The sequence below is a fragment of the Sus scrofa genome, chromosome 6 (assembly GCF_000003025.6).
Source record: "Sus scrofa isolate TJ Tabasco breed Duroc chromosome 6, Sscrofa11.1, whole genome shotgun sequence".
NCBI classification, from domain to species: Eukaryota; Metazoa; Chordata; class Mammalia; order Artiodactyla; family Suidae; genus Sus; species Sus scrofa.
The window spans coordinates 146,119,442-146,135,394 of record NC_010448.4 but is presented as its reverse complement, the minus strand read 5'-3'; the positions used below and the strand labels follow the sequence as shown (position 1 = coordinate 146,135,394).

At 43.7% G+C, this 15,953-nt stretch overlaps 1 long non-coding RNA gene across 1 annotated transcript in view; it reads right to left on the bottom strand.

The window, feature by feature from the left end:
• Positions 2,117-15,953, bottom strand: part of LOC102162079 — a 48,158-nt gene continuing 34,321 nt past the window's right edge. Inside the window, exon 8 of the long non-coding RNA XR_298679.3 lies at positions 2,117-4,109. This is a non-coding gene — a long non-coding RNA (uncharacterized LOC102162079). The remainder of the gene's footprint in view (positions 4,110-15,953) is intronic.

Sequence of the window (15,953 nt, the reverse complement as noted above, 5' to 3'; positions counted from 1 at the left end):
AGCAACACCAGATCCTTAACCTACTGAGCCAGGCCAGGGATGGAACTCACATCCTCGTGGATACTAGTCAGGTTGGTTACCACTGAGCCACAATGGGAACTCCAAATTTCAATGAAACAGAGAATTCAGCTGATCCCACGGGAGCACTCTGAAGCTGGGAGGACCCTTCTGGGATGTCCTAAATTAGCTTCTCTGTAACTTTGAACCTCTGCGTGGACCCACCCCCAGGAAGGGGGTATGTGGAACCTGGCATGTGGCCGTTACCTTTGGCTGAGAGCAATTGTCCAAGAGGCCCTTCAGCAATCAACACTTCCATCCTCTGGGGGAGGGTACTGAATGTCTTTGTTCTGAAGGCAGTTTGGGGGTGGCACTTCACAGGGGCCACTACACACGTTAATTCTGTCCCATGCTGGGAAACAGAGTTCTAGAGAAGGGAGGTGGCTGGCCCAGGGTCACATGGTAAGTGATAGAGTAAAGAGCAGCACTCGGCGGTTCCCAAGGCAATAGAAATAAAAGTAAAAATAAACAAACGGGGCCTAAGCAAACTCATAAGCTACAGCACAGCAAAAGAAACCATAAACAAAATGAAAAGACAACTTACCAACTGGGAGAAGACATTTATAAACCATGTGACTGACAAAGGTTTCATTTCCAAAATACATAAACAGCTCAAATAGCTCAGTGACACTCAATAACAAACCAACCAACAAACAAAAGAAACAACCCAATCAAAAAATGGGCAGACCTAAATAGCCATTTCTCAAAAAGAGACATGCAGATGGCCAATAAGCACATGCAAAGATGCTCCACATCACTAATTATTAGAAAAATACAAATCAAAATTACAACAAGGTATCACATGGTCAAAATGACATCATTAAAAATTCTAGGAGTTTCCATCATGGTGCAGCAGAAACGAATTTGACTAGGAACCATGAGGTTGTAGGTTCAACCCCTGGCCTCACTCAGTGGGTTAAGGATCTGGTGTTGCCATGAGTTGTGTGGTGTAGGTAGCAGGTGCAGATTGGATCTGGCGTTGCTGTGGCGGTGGCATAGGCAGGCAGCTACAGCTCCAACTAGACCCCTAGCCTGGGAACCTCCATATGCCATAGGTGCAGCCCTAAAAAAAGACAAGAAAATAAAAATTCTACAAATAAATGCTGGAGAGGGGTGGACAAAGGGGAACCTTCCTACACTCTTGGTGGGAAGGTAACTGGTGCAGCCACTATGGAATTTCCTTAAAAAACTAAAAATAGAGTTGCCATATCATTCTGCAATCCCACTCCTGGGCATATATCTAGAAAAGATGAAAGACCTAGTTAGAGAAGATACATGTCCCATTGTTTGTAGCTGTACTATTTATAGTAGCCAAAACATGGAGGCAACTTAAATGTCCATCAACAGATGAACAGATGAAGAAGATGTGGTATAGAATTTCCCTCTGTGGCTCAGTGGAAAGGAACCTGACTAGTATCCATGAAGATGCAGGTTTGATTCCTGGCCTTGTTCAGTGTGGCTCAGATCCAGCATTGCTGCAGCTGTCGAATAGGCCAGCAGCTATAGCTCTGATTTGACCCCTAGCCTGGGAACTTCCATATGCTACAGGTGTGGCTATAAAAAATTTTAAATAAAAGAATAAGATGTGGTATATGTATATCTTTTTTTAAAATTTATGTATATTTATATATGGTATATATACACATGATGGAATACCATGCAGCCATAAAAAAGAATGAAATAATGTTATTTGCAGCAACATGAATGGACCTAAAAATTATAATACTAAGTGAAATAAGTCAGAAAGAGAAAGACAAATATCATATGATGTCATTTATATGTATCACGTATATGAACTAAGAAATCCTATAAATGAACTTATGTATAAAACAGAAACCTAAAGACATAGGAAACAACCTTATGGTTACCAAAGGAAAAGAAGGGGGGAGAGATAAATTAGGAATTTGTAATATACAAATATACACACTACCATACATAAAATAGATAAATAACATCTTACCGCATAGCACAGGGAACTACATTCAATGTAGTTCATATTTGTAATAAATATGTAATAGAAAAATATGAAAAAGAATATATAAATTTATACGTGTGTGTAACTGAATCACTTTTCTGTACACTGGAAACTAACTCAATGTTGTAAATTAACTATACTTCAATTAAAAAAAAAAAAAGAACAGCACTCAGGACTGTGAACTTCTAAGCAGTACTTTCCCTCTCATACCAATACCTGTATTATTTGCTAAGCATCTCTGTCTGCTCACCAACATGTTAAGCACATGATGTTGATTTTCATATTAACTAATCAGACCAAACCCCCAAAAGTGGGCATTATGATCTTCATTTTCTAATGGAGGAAACAGAGGTCTCAAAAGCATTTAGTAGCCTGGCCAAGGGCCTGGCACACATTACACCCCTCCGAAGCCTGTCCTCATAGCCCCCAGCTCTATCCCCGGAATTCAACCAGCCACTCCCGCCCTAGTGCTGCACTTCATGCTGTTGCTCTGATGGTCAATGCTGACACAAAAGCACAAGTTATCCTTCCCTGCCCAGCAATCTCACCCCCGTGACAACCACTCTTTGGGTGCCCATTTGTGTTCCCTTTCTGGCACATTGCGATTCCCATGCTTAATTAATGCGATGATTTTTTCCACTGTATCCAACCAAGGATACCAAGGCTCACAACCCTGTAGACTGAACATGGTTTCAGCCATTCAACAAATATTTATTGGGTGTTCTCTCTGGGCAGCGCCACACAAAGGGGTTTGCATTCCTTCACTCAGAGTGTGCCATGAGGTCAGTACTCTGCTCCCTGATTCATAAATAAGGAAAACAGAGGCTTAGAAAGTTCAATTATTTACCCAAACGCACACAGCCTGGATTTAACCTGCTTTGCTTTGACAGCCCTGTCTTCACTCACTGGCTGTTATTAAAGAAATATTTATTCAATGCCTGCGCAGTGCCCAGTCCTTGCAGACATGTGCTGGGGACAGAGGTCCACTGGGGACACATGCTCACACTCCCTGCCATCATTGATACTGCCTTCTAGGGCAGGGGTCATGAAACAAATGCCTGTGGGGGCTTTGAGGGAAGGGGTCGTGTGGGGAACACTGGGGAGTGGAGAGTTAATCCCTTATTTCCGGGGGCAGTGGCCACTCAACTCCAGGCAAATGTTGCTCTGTGAGAATATGGGCCCAGAGTGGCCAGATTTTCCATTGTTAGATGAGCCAGAAACCTGCATTCTATGTGAAATAGCTTGACGTTGTAGAGGTGGCCCCAAACCCAACAATTCTGTAATCACTAACGGGGGCTAAGAGTCACATACAGGCCAGATTAAACCCAGGAGTCCACAAATGCCATTGTACACTGAGGCTCTGAGCAAATTAGCTTGCCTGAATCCAAAACGATCTTACACTGAAAGATCAAGGGCGCCGTCCCCTGTCCCCAAGTCTAGGGATTTTGTCCATGTGACAAAAAGCTTCGCATCGGTCTCTAACTTTTTCGGCTACAGGAATCCTCCAGCCTCTGCAACCATCTCTCTCATTCCTTGAAGCTCCCTTTTTCCTGAGCCCAGGCTATTAGCTGACCCACTTCTGTCAGGAAATAGCTTGATCGTGGGCGTCTGCAAACAGTAAGACAAGGCTACGTGACCACTGCTCAGCGCCTCCCTCCCCCTCCCCGTTCCTGCTGCCACCAGATGGTTCTGAGATAATGCCATGTCTTTCCTGCAAGAAACAACATTCCCGGGCCATGCTGCTGATCCCCCCTGATGGTCCTGGGAATGCAATTTCTCAGCCTCTCCCCTCTTGTCATCGCTTCCCCTGTCTTATCTTCAGAGGACTGAGGGGGACCTGAGCTGGTCACTTTCCAAGGACAGTCAATTATCCCATGCTGGGCTCCCAGCGGCTCACGTAGACGGTAGAAACATGCAGTCTCCAAGTTCCGGCTCGCCCATGGATGCTTGCATTGTATGTGTGTGACCACCATACCATTCTCCAAGTTATATATGATACCCATCTCACGCCTCTTCTCTCTGTTATGAATCCTGTTCTTTAATCAGACAAGTGGCGTTCTTGCCTCTCACGAATTCCCTGGGAGACAAAAACAAGATGATCTTAGCCCATAAACCTGGCATCCAGCCAAGCTTTGACTTCTGATCCCAGCCCTTTCCTCAGTCCTCAACCTGATTCCAGCCACAGTTAGACAAGATCTCTTTCTAGCCCTGATGATGACAGAAGAGGCAAGGAGTGGAGATACAATCCATAGTTACTGCCTAGTCCTGGATAGTAATTAGTAGGAGGGAGTATTAGCCCTAATCCTGGATAGTAATTAGTAGGAGGGAGTATTAGCCCTAATCCTGGATAGTAATTAGTAGGAGGGAGTATTAGCCCTCGGAGGTGCGATCATTATTAGCTGGAAGAAAGAACTGGCAGGAAAAGATGACATCGTTATGCTGGATCATTCTTCGTATTAAGTGTGCAACTGACATGCAAAGATCTGAGGATTCCAAATCCAGAGACCATGGAAGAGATTTTGAATACATTGGTTGACACAGGGCAATCTAGGCACTTGAGTTTTTCATATTTGAGGCTTCAGTTACTCTCACCCTACCCTCCAAAAGCCATGTTATACCACCATTTAAAAACTTTGCTGAGGAGTCCCCATTGTGGCTCAGTGGGTTAGGAACTCAACCATAATGTCCATGTCCATGAGGATGTGAGTTCGATCCTTGGCCTCGCTCAGTGTATTTAGTATCCAGTGTTGCAGCAAGCTGCAGTGTAGGTCGCAGATGTGGCTCAGATCCTGCACCGCTATGGCTATAAGCATAGGCTGGCAGCAGCAGCTTTGATTCAACCCCCTGGCCAGGAACTGCCATATGCCACAGGTAAGGACCTAACACAAAACACTAAAAAAAAAAAAAAAAATTAAAAAAACTTTGCCAATTCAGATCACACTGTGAAAGCAAATCATTTAATAAATGAATGAGCTTAGCTGACTAACTGGCATCAAATTTTATCTATACTCACCACATGATTTCACTAAAGCCTCACAAAGAGCCCTGCTGGGCAGATATTTTTAGCCTCATTTTATAGATTAATGTATAGGAGATCATGGGCTGGGGCAATATTATTGAAAATGAAGATTTAAGAAAGTGTCAAAACGTTGTCTCACTTCCATGTCAAGAGTCTAATGGACTAATTTTCCTCTTCTGTACTTGAAACAATCCAGCAGAAAGAAAAAACATGAGTGCAATAATTTGGAGAAAGTCTTAGAACTGTAACACAGACACCAGCTGAGGCCTCTGTAGACTATAAAATCTCCTTAAAGCTACTATAGCCTCCCATCCTACCCTTAGGAGAGCTTCCTCCCATAGCCAAGGGCCCTGTTCTCTGCACGTTTTACTTCTGTGGTCAGCTCGCCTGTATACAAGCACCATTTCTATTCCTTTGGGAATATCCCTAGGCCAACTCTTTCAAAGATGTCCATAAAAATCCAAACAAATGTTTTAGGATTTTGTAGACTTGGTAGAAGTTTTTTTTTGGGGGTGGGGGGAGGCTTGGGGGGGTGGTAAAGAGGAGATACACAAAGAAGCACGCAGCTTGCTCCCATTTCCCTCACCCTGCCTCCCTCCCCCCCTTTTCCATATTCATTCTCCCAGCCCTCTGAGAGCTACAAATCAGTGCCTCTTACACAACTCCTGGTCATTTTCTCTAAAGCAGCACCAGCCAACTCTCAAACCTCAAGAGGCTTAGATTGGCCTCAAGTGAGGCTATCAAAGTGTTTTCCTGTGAAAATGTTCTTGTATCTGCTGCTGAGAGAATTAAAAAAAAAACAACAAAAAAAAACTCTCCCTTTGGTGTTATAACCATGAGAACTGTCCTAAAATGGAACAGGCTGCCCCAGGAAATAGGCAGATGGATTTCTCTAAGCTAAACACATAGAGAAGCATTTAGGGAGACACTGGGGAAGGATCTGGATGAGTGATTCTGCCAAACTATCTTTAGGATCCTTTCAACCTAGAGATGCTTTAGCGCAAGAGTTCTGAGCACCCCCCAGACTTTGACAGCAGACTGATGGGGATCAGAGTCTTGCACCCCACCTCTCACCAGCAGCAGGAGTGTGGGTACCCTATCTACCCCCTCCATGACTCCTTTCCCACATCTGGAAAATGCAGGTGATCATTTATAAATGACAAAATGTTTCTCCACTGTTTCACACAAGGCCCTCTACATGGTAATAGCAGCATAAAAGAAGGCTGCTGGTATGGTCTTTATTTCATTATCACTGTTTTGTTTGTTGGTTGTCCAAGTCAGAGAGGCATCAGAATTTAATGAAAACCCAATTAGGAGTCAAAAGAAATAAACTCTAGTACCACTTTTTCTATAGATCATCTGAATGCTGCTCAACATGCTACTTGACCAATCTAGGCCTCTTTCCTCATTTGAAACTGTGGGGTGATGATCAGGATCCTCTTTGACGACTTCACACAGTTGTCATGAGAGATGAGAAAATTTATGTAACTGTGTTTGGAAAATTTTAGTTATCTTAAAAATTGGTTAAAATGGCAGCGTTTGCCACATCTGCCTTAGATGCCCATCCCACATTTCTTGAGTCCTCAGTGTTCCTGAGTTGACCCCAGCTCATCTGGGACCCACCTAGGTACACCAGCTTATTCATGGTCCTGAAGAAATAACCCTAAATCTCCTCTACCATTAATCCCTCCTCCCCACTTGAAAAGTTTACTGCTCAGTGGTCCCTATTCGCTGCTGGTTCAAGAACTTCTTACTGACTTTGTAAACCATCATTCTCTGAAAACATATTTGTATTTTCAATAGGAGTCTTCTAGAGACATCATCCCATGGACCATCAGGAAGATAAAGATAGTAGAATTATTTTAGAGAAGATGGAACTACTGATGTAGAAAACAGCCTACTCCATCTAAAGGAAGGCCAGTTCCCCTCTGTTTTATGTCCTACGTAAGTGTCTATCCAAAGCTCCTGTTGATCAGCTGTGAGCTCAACGGACATTCATGTCCTTGGGACAGCTTTCATTTTATACCAAACTACCTCTTCTGCATGGCCAGAAGCAGAGGCACAGATGACCTTGAGACACCAGGTGACCTTGAGACTTCCCTTCCAATTCTTGCAATCAAATATCAAAGAGATTTTAAGATAAGCAATTACAACTCTTTCTCATTGATTCAATAACAAACATTTACTGAACTCCTACCGTAAACCAGGCACTGGGCCAGAATCTGAGCACGCAATGCAGAATAGATGCAAACAAAGGCCTAAACAGGGTGCTGACCTCTTTCCATGAAAGTACCATTAATTCCTAATAGTTAAAAGAAAAATATAAAAAACTTTTTACGTGCAGTTTCTCATTTACTTTTTCAGATAACTCTGTGATCTGATAACTTATCTCCCCATTTAACATAGGAGGCATCTGAGGCTCTGAGGGCTGGAGGCAGTTGCATAATGTTAAGGAATCATTAAGTAGTACAGATGGAATTTGAGAGAGCAGGTACATTAAGTGAAAGGCAAGCTGCTCATCCTTAGTCTCTGCCACTCATCTCTGGGATTCTGGGCCTGTTTAAATCACTCATGTAAAATCACTAGTATTAAATGATGAACTTGCCCTAGTCCAGCTCATCTGCCATATACCCCCGTCCTCAGCCCTTTGCTCTCTTTGCAGTGTTAGCCAGGCTAAGGCACATGCAAAGACAAGGGTGGATTTGCATGCTAAAAAAGGCAACACAGACCTGAGGGGTGTGTCACCGGCTTGAGTCATGACCTTCCTCTTCACCAGAAGAGCCCTGATTTCACAGTACATTTCAGAACTAAAATGGGAGATTCATGCACAAAACAAGAAGTCTAGTATTAGAACAGCCTTGAAGCTCCTAGGCTTCTTGGCTAGAGACAATAACTTGCTCAGAGGGCTTTTCACTCCTTGTTCTGAGTCCAGAGAGGATGGTAGCTATCTGCAGTTTCCATGACAACCACTTTTTGTTCTATAAGTAGATCTGCCCCAAGCACAGTAGAAGCTTGTCATAGCTTCTTAATAAATATTCACAAATGACGGATCGATGACTGGAAATCTATCTCCCTTCTCCAGTATACAGCTTACTCATTCCCAAGAGTGAGTGCGTTCCTAAGGACTTTGGGGGAAGGAAATTTACTCCAGCATTCAAGGAAGCTATAGAAACAGATTTAAATCAAAACTGTCTATGCTGCGACTGTTCAACTCTTTCTAAAAATAGTATCTAGCTAGAATTTCTCTAGGCCAAACCAGCTTGGATCTTAATAACTCTGTATCAAAACAGTATTTCTCTGGCTCTTCCCCCACCTGCTGTTGCAATAATTCCCACTTCCTCAAACTCCTCTCTGTTCCTTCTGGGAGTCCCCCAGGAAATTGCCCATCGCATGTAGTGCTCTTGACCACCATTTTCCTGTTTTCCTGTTCGGGCAGGTGGCAATGGTGTTTTCTGTCATGACGAATGCCAAGACTCCATGATATGCCAAGACCTTGTTCCTGGAGTGTGGTAACCTCTCCATTCTAGATGTGAGCTGGCTTTGGCAGTCGTCCTTCACGGGGACACCTCCTTGGAGGCCCAAACCAATGGTCCTCCGTGTGACCTTGGAACTGTATCCTGGGGCGACTACAACTTAGACCGCCAAGCTGCAATCCCTGCTACGAGCCAAAGCAGGCAAGTAACTGCACTGGGTTTTTTCCAGGTGGAGCTGGACTAGTCTGGATTTGACCGAAGAGGTGCTACCAAGTGTGCTGGCAACATTGGGGTACAAGTAGTTAAGCTAATGCGGCCTCTTTTCTGCCAAGTGATTAAAGGGAGGAGAGCTGAGCTGGTTGACTCCCTCTCTTGGGAAAGAAAGATAGAGCAGACATGTGGGGGACAGGCCCTTGGTGGACTGAGGGACATAAGTTCTCTACCTGAAGTTGAGACACACTTCTGCGAAGTGAGTTTATAAGGGCAATGGAACAGATGATTTGAAACAAAGGTTCTTGCAGATGCCACATGTGTTTGTTATTCCCTGCCTTGCTCCACACAGCAGTTGAAGTAGCTGTCAGGGATATTTAAAAAGAGCAAAGAAATTTAAACCAGAAGCACAAATAAGTAAAAAAGGCAAACGCGATCAAGGCCTAAAATGGAGTTGAAATGAGGCTTTCGCAAACACATCGCTCAAGAGGGTTTAAGGTTCCCAGCATCAATATACAAAAAGAAAACCTGACTAGCGATGGGGTCCCTAGATTTCTCAGGATTTATTTTAAAGTTCTCAAGAAAAATAGCTATTCCTGATACCGAATAGAAATAGATTGCTCCCAAGAGGGCTTATTAAGTGAATTCCATGAGTAATTCTAGAAAATGCTGTCAACAAAACCAAAAAAAGCGCTCAGTGGGCAGACGTGATTGTAAGAATCACAGTGCTTGAAAATGAGATTATAGAGTTCCAGCCAGAAATGCTAACCTCTTGCCTTCTTCTTCTGCATCCCAGGCTGGCCTCTCCCTTTGATGGTTTTTCCCTCTATTTGGCCCTCCTCTTTCTACCTCCTTTTTTTTTTTTTCCCCTCAGTGTCTCTTTCTCTCCTTACCACTCTCTCTCTCTGCTTCTCTCCTTCTCTCTTTATCTCTCTCCTTCTGTAGAACTGTTTTCTCTTCCTGTCCTGATGTTCAGAAAAGATGTTGCAAGTTATGTGCCTTAAGGCTTTGAGTCAAACCTACGTTCGGGCCCAATTTCTATCTCTAAATCTTTAGCGAGTTTATCAAGTTCTAGCTAAGAGGATCCCATCCAGTCTCCAGACTTGAAACACCAGCTGTATAGGCATCTCTCAAGTTTGTGCATCTGGTCCTGATGCTTCTCCCCTGAAATCCCAACTTTTACGTCCATCCAGCCAATGGCATCTGAGCACCTCCACTCAGATCCAGGAAGACCCTCTAAGGGGCCATCCCTAAATACCATAAATTCTGAATTTTTCCTCCAAAGCTTTCTCCCACCCAAGTCTCGTGAAGTGACATCTCCCATTACTCGATCTGTTTTCATTCCCACCCCTCACCCTAGTTGAATTCATTTGGAAACCTGCTTCATCTTCAAAATAAACCCCCAAATCCAGCCATGTCTTTTTATCCTTCATACCTTAGTCCACGGCTAAACTATCTACATAACCTTCCTATTTCGAATCTTGCCCCACTTCCAGGCTACTTTCCACATAGCTGCTGCCATAACCTAGTTAAAACTAAAGTACAAATGAAGCTTTCCACAGAAAAGAAAATCAGGGACATATGGAGAACAGGCTTGTGGTTGCCAAGGGGAAGGAGAAGCATGTGGGATGGACTGGGAATTGGGGGTTAATAGATGCAAACTATTGCATTGGAGTGGATAAGCAATGAGATGCTGCTGCATACTGGGAACTATGTCTAGTCACTTATGATGGAGCATGATAATGTGAGAAAAAAGAATGCATACGTGTATGTGTAACTGGGTCACCTTGCTGCATAGTAGAAATTTGACAGAACACTGTAAACCAGCTATAATGGAAAAAATAAAAATCATTACTAAAAAAAAAAAAAAAAGCTAAAGCAGATCATGGCATTCCCTTGTTCAAAACCATCCAATGCTGGTCGTGTATTGAATACAACTTAAATTCCCTATCAGGGAGTGGCCCCAAGGCTGTATATGATCTGGCCTATCTCTCTGAACTCATCTCCAACCACTTCCCCTTTTATTTATGATGCTCAGCCATACTGGTCTTGTTCCCAGAACAGACCAAGTTCAGTCCTACCTCAGGGCCTTTGCACTTGCTATTCCCACCACCTAGAGCATGGTTCTCCAGATCTTTCTAGGAGTCATTCTCTCCTTCCTTCTGGTGAATTGAACACTATCTCTGCAAAGAGGCCCTCCTTATCACTCCACCCCATTACTTTTTATCCCCTCCTTTGCTTTATTTTTCCTCATAGCATGCATCATTTCGAGTTATTTTATATACTTGTTTATTTGTTAGTTACCTGTCTCCCTCAGGCAGAACATAAAGTCCATGAGGCAGGGGCCTTGCCTGTCTTGGCTGCAGCACTCCCAGCACCTACTGACAGTGCCTGGCATATTAGAGAAATTCAATGCATCGTTGATGAGCAACCATCTGAAAATGCCAGACCTATCATGGAAGCTGAGTATCTGTTAATCGAATGAATAAACATCGCAGGTGCTGGAGAGAGGACAAAAAACAGACTTCCTGTATGCTTATGAAACTCAGCAGAAAAGGTGGCCATTAAGTGCATAATAACAATAACATAAGAAGAATGTCCTGATAGAGGAAGTTCTGGGAAGTGGCAGTGACCTGTCATCTAAGTGGTGTAGAATTTAACCACCTTAATTTTATGACCCACAGAAACGAACCTCTCCCAGCCATAGTATCCACCTGTGTGAAATGAGGATACTGATATTATCAGTTGCATGGCTTTTGCCAGGAAGAAAGGGAGGCAAAGTGCCAAGCACATAGTATTCACTCAGTAAGTTTCAGCTACTATTGTTATTATAAGATATTAACATATGGGATACCTCACAAAACCCCTCAGTATCTTTTGAATCACCATCTTATATTTGGATGAATGGTTTGCATTCTGAATTCTGCTCAGACAACTTGGAAGCCAAGAGTCTCTTTCCTAGCCTTTCTTGAAGTTCAGGCTTCAATGCATAAAGCTAGGCTTTCCCTGGTAACCCCACACCCTTTGATTAGGAAGAGAGCAAGGTGATCACACGGATACCCCATGGACTCTGTCTTTTAACCAAAAGGGTGGCTGGCGTGTCTTGCTTGGGGGTGCAGCTGAGACTGAGGCATTCTCTGCCTATCATCACCACAGTAGGCTGAGGTATCTGTCCCCAGTTGTGGCAGTGATGCATCCACAGGGAGTTCAGGGGTTCTTCCAGGTTGATCAGCCCCTCACCTTGATGCTCCAGTCCTCCTGGAGGTTTCATGATCTCTCTGAGATCCTCAGTCAATTCCTTTTTTGCCTAAGCGAGTTAGGGAGGGTTCTGTGGCTACAGCTAAGAACCCGAGTGACGCACGGACCATCTGAATGACTAAATGGTTGAGGACCCTATGCCGTGCATACCATTTTGGTTACTCATCAGTTGCTTGTACCAGCCAAGAGTAATCAAGGAGGGACCCTAAGGCAAAAGGGCATTGCTCTCTCAAAGGCAACTTTCTCCAAGCAGCCTTTCCTGGTGGCAGCTGAAGGGGCTCCGTCCCTCTTCTTTGTCTCACAAAGTTGATGGCACTTATTAGCACTTGTCACAATCGCCTGGCCTGGAACGTATTGTTAATCTATGTCTCATTCGTATCTTCCCTCTCAGTCTGCATTCATTTGGATTTCACTGAGCACCTATTATGTGCCAGGCATGAATAGTGTAGCTCACTTCCAAAAAACGGGCACTTTCCCCAGATGACCAGCCTGCAAGCAACAACTGAAAGGCCCAGGGGTGTTAGGTTAGCAGCATAATGTAATGACCCAAATGCCTAAGTTTGGGGATCAGACTGACCTGAGTACAGATTCTGGCTCTGATCCCAGCCAGTGATTTTTGTTACATTGTTTAATATCATAAGCCTCAATTTCCTCATCTATAAAATAAAGTTAATAATGGTTAACATATAGGGTAGTTGGGAAAATTGCATCAAATCATGCATAATAAGTACTTAAGAGTGCCGGATTCTTTGCAATGTTCAATATATGTTATTTTCATTAACAGCAAAAAGCATGTCTGAGGATGTCAGGAAATCCTTCGAGAGGGGAAAAAAAGCTTATGTTATTACTTAAAGGAAGCATTCTTAATCTAAGCAGGCAAGTACACCTGTTCGTTTTGTTCCTTGGTCAACAATTATTCATTTTCAAAAAATGGTTTCTCGTAACATCCTGGGATGAGGAGTATCCTGTTTTGGTTCTTCTATTTTGCAAACAGAGAAAAATGACAGAAGTTAGTTGGCTCACTCAAGTACATCCTAGTTTTGTTAACCCATAAAGGCCTTCTGTGAGAAAAGATTGTGCAGGAGTTCCTGTTGTGGTTCAGTGGGTTAAGAAGCTGACATAGCGTCCGTGAAGATGTGGGTTTGATCCCTGGCCTCATGCAGTGGGTTAAGGATCCGGTGCTGCCACAAGCTGTAGGGTAGGTCACGGATGCAGCCAGATCTGGTGCTGCTATAACATGCGTAGCCCTTAGCTGCAGCTCCAATTTGACCACTAGCCTGGGAACTTCCATATGTTGCAGGGGTGCCCATAAAAAGGAAAAAAAAAAAAAAAAAAAAAAGATTGTGCAGCAAATCCGCTTTGATTTCCAGCTCTGCGCATAGCCTTGTAGAGAATACAGAAATGTGGGAGTTCCCATCGTGGCGCAGCGGAAACGAATCCGACTAGGAACCATGAGGTTGCAGGTTCGACCCCTGGCCTTGATCAGTGGGTTAAGGATCTGGCGTTGCTGGAGCTGTGGTGTAGGTCGCAGACACGGCTCAGATCCCGCGTTGCTGTGGCTCTGGCGTAGGCCAGCGGCTACAGCTCCGATTCGACCCCTAGCCTGGGAACCTCCGTGTGCCGTGGGAGCAGCCCTAGAAAAGACAGAAAAAAAAAAAATGCATAGAATGCACTGAAATGTAAAAATGTATTTACCCCCTACTTGGGAGTTTGGAGGGGGTCAGGGGAGAGTTTCAGGAGGAAGATGAGACATGAGCAAAGGGCTTCTCGGGGAGGACACGCAAGGCTCCTTCAGGAGACCTCGAGAAGTCAAATTCTCTTCATGTAGAACATTATTATAGAGGACTCATGGGAGATAAGGATTTGGAGACAATGACTAGGTTAAGAAGTTTGGATTTCATCCTCCTGGCAAGTGATAGCCATTGCATGGTTTTGATGAGAACGTTTTAGGAATATATGCAGACTGTCAATGGTAGGACATGAAGAACAAAATAATGAAAGCAAGAATTCAAATCAGAAGTTGTTGTCATCATCCTGACATAAAACTGGCTGGGCTGTGGGATGAAAAGGAGGGGGTGGACAAAACAGATAATTTGCCTTAATAATCACCAGCACTGGGTGACTGGTTAACTACAGAGGGAGATGAACAATCCACATGGTGTGAGCTGGAGGGGCCCTCAGCCTTGAAGTATTTCTGAAAGTGTCATTCTGAAACCACTTCTAGCAGTATTACGTGGGTGCTTGTTTAAAAAAATCAGATTACTGTGCTATGTTTCAACCTACTGAATCAGAATCGTAGACAACAGGACTCCCCACAAGTATGTGTTCTTACCCCGGTTGATTATTGTTTTACCTTTTTTTAAACTTTTCTTTTTTAAATGATTTTTATTTTTTTCCATTATAGCTCATTTACAGCGTTCTGTCAATTTTCTACTGTACAGCAAAGTGACTCAGTCACACATACATACATACATTCTTTTTCTCACAATATCCTCCATCCCCCACTTGATTCTTAAAGCCTGTTAAATGCTTGAGAAGAACCTGGCTTCGAGATTATTTGACCAACCTGAATTTGTTTTAAAGATGTGGAAATCAGAGTTCAGAGAGGTCAAGTGACTTTCCCAAGGTCACACAGCTACCTAGGATGAGATCTTCTAACTCACAGGCTTGACTTGTTCAGCCATGTCATGCAAGATTGATAATCTGATCATTGGGTGCTACCCGGAAGGCATTATTTCATCACTTTCAAGGTGGGAAGGCAAAAAGTCTGGAACTCAAGTCCAATGGACATAGATGTGGCTGCCTTAAAACTCCAGCAAGCTGATGTCTACCAGCTCTGGCCAAAGGGACCGTCTTGTCAGGGGGCTGCTGCTGCTGTCATGGTACTCTCACTACAGCCAGATTCTTGGACTCTGAGCATCTGGGTTCAGGGGAATATCCAGGAGGAGGGTCACATGACCTCAAAGGGTAGCCTTAACATACGACCTCACAGAGAAGGCTGGTCCACACAGACCATCCCGGCCTGCGGGTAGACAGCAGTGTAGGGACTTTTCTTGACTTCATTACCCTAGATAGAGTAGGATTCGTGGGACTCCAATTAAGTGAGGGTCACCCTCTTTGTTAAGCCATGCATTTAGAAGATATACTGAATTTGGAAGGAGAAGCCATGAGACAAAGGGCTTTTCAGGCTAGGCAATTTAAACTAAGTTAATTATGGAGTTCCCGTCGTGGCGCAGTGGTTAACGAATCCGACTAGGAACCATGAGGTTGCGGCTTCGGTCCCTGCTCTTGCTCAGTGGGTTAACGATCCGGCGTTGCCGTGAGCTGTGGTGTAGGTTGCAGACGCGGCTCGGATCCTGCGTTGCCGTGGCTCTGGCGTAGGCCAGTGGCTACAGCTCCAATTTGACCCCTAGCCTGGGAACCTCCATATGCCGCAGGAGCAGCCCAAGAAATAGCTAAAAAGACAAAAAAAAAAAAAAAAAAGATAAACTAAGTTAATTATGGTGTATTATGACCATAAGCTATGTGAATCCCCCTACTTTATAGGTTAAACAATAACCACAACAGAAGTTCAGAAGGGTAGAATAACTTGTTCAAAGTTTTACAACACATCAACTCTCTAAATCTCCATCCCTTCACAATGAGAAGAATAATATCAGGTCCACCTTCCTCACAAAGCTGCTGCAAGGGTCCAGTGAGAAAATATATAAGAAAATACATCATAGTATCTGAGGCATATGCCAGGGGCTCTTAACCTTCTCTTTTCACATGAGTAAGATGGTAGCAATCAATCCCTCACACACACACACAAAAGAGGTGTATAACTATAATATGGCATACATATACACGCATACGACTCATTTTAAAAGACTATGAGAAGAAAATTATTAACCCAGGGTAAAATACTGTCTATGAGCCCATTTCTGGGCCTATGTTATGGACTCTCTCTTGTGGTTTCCTG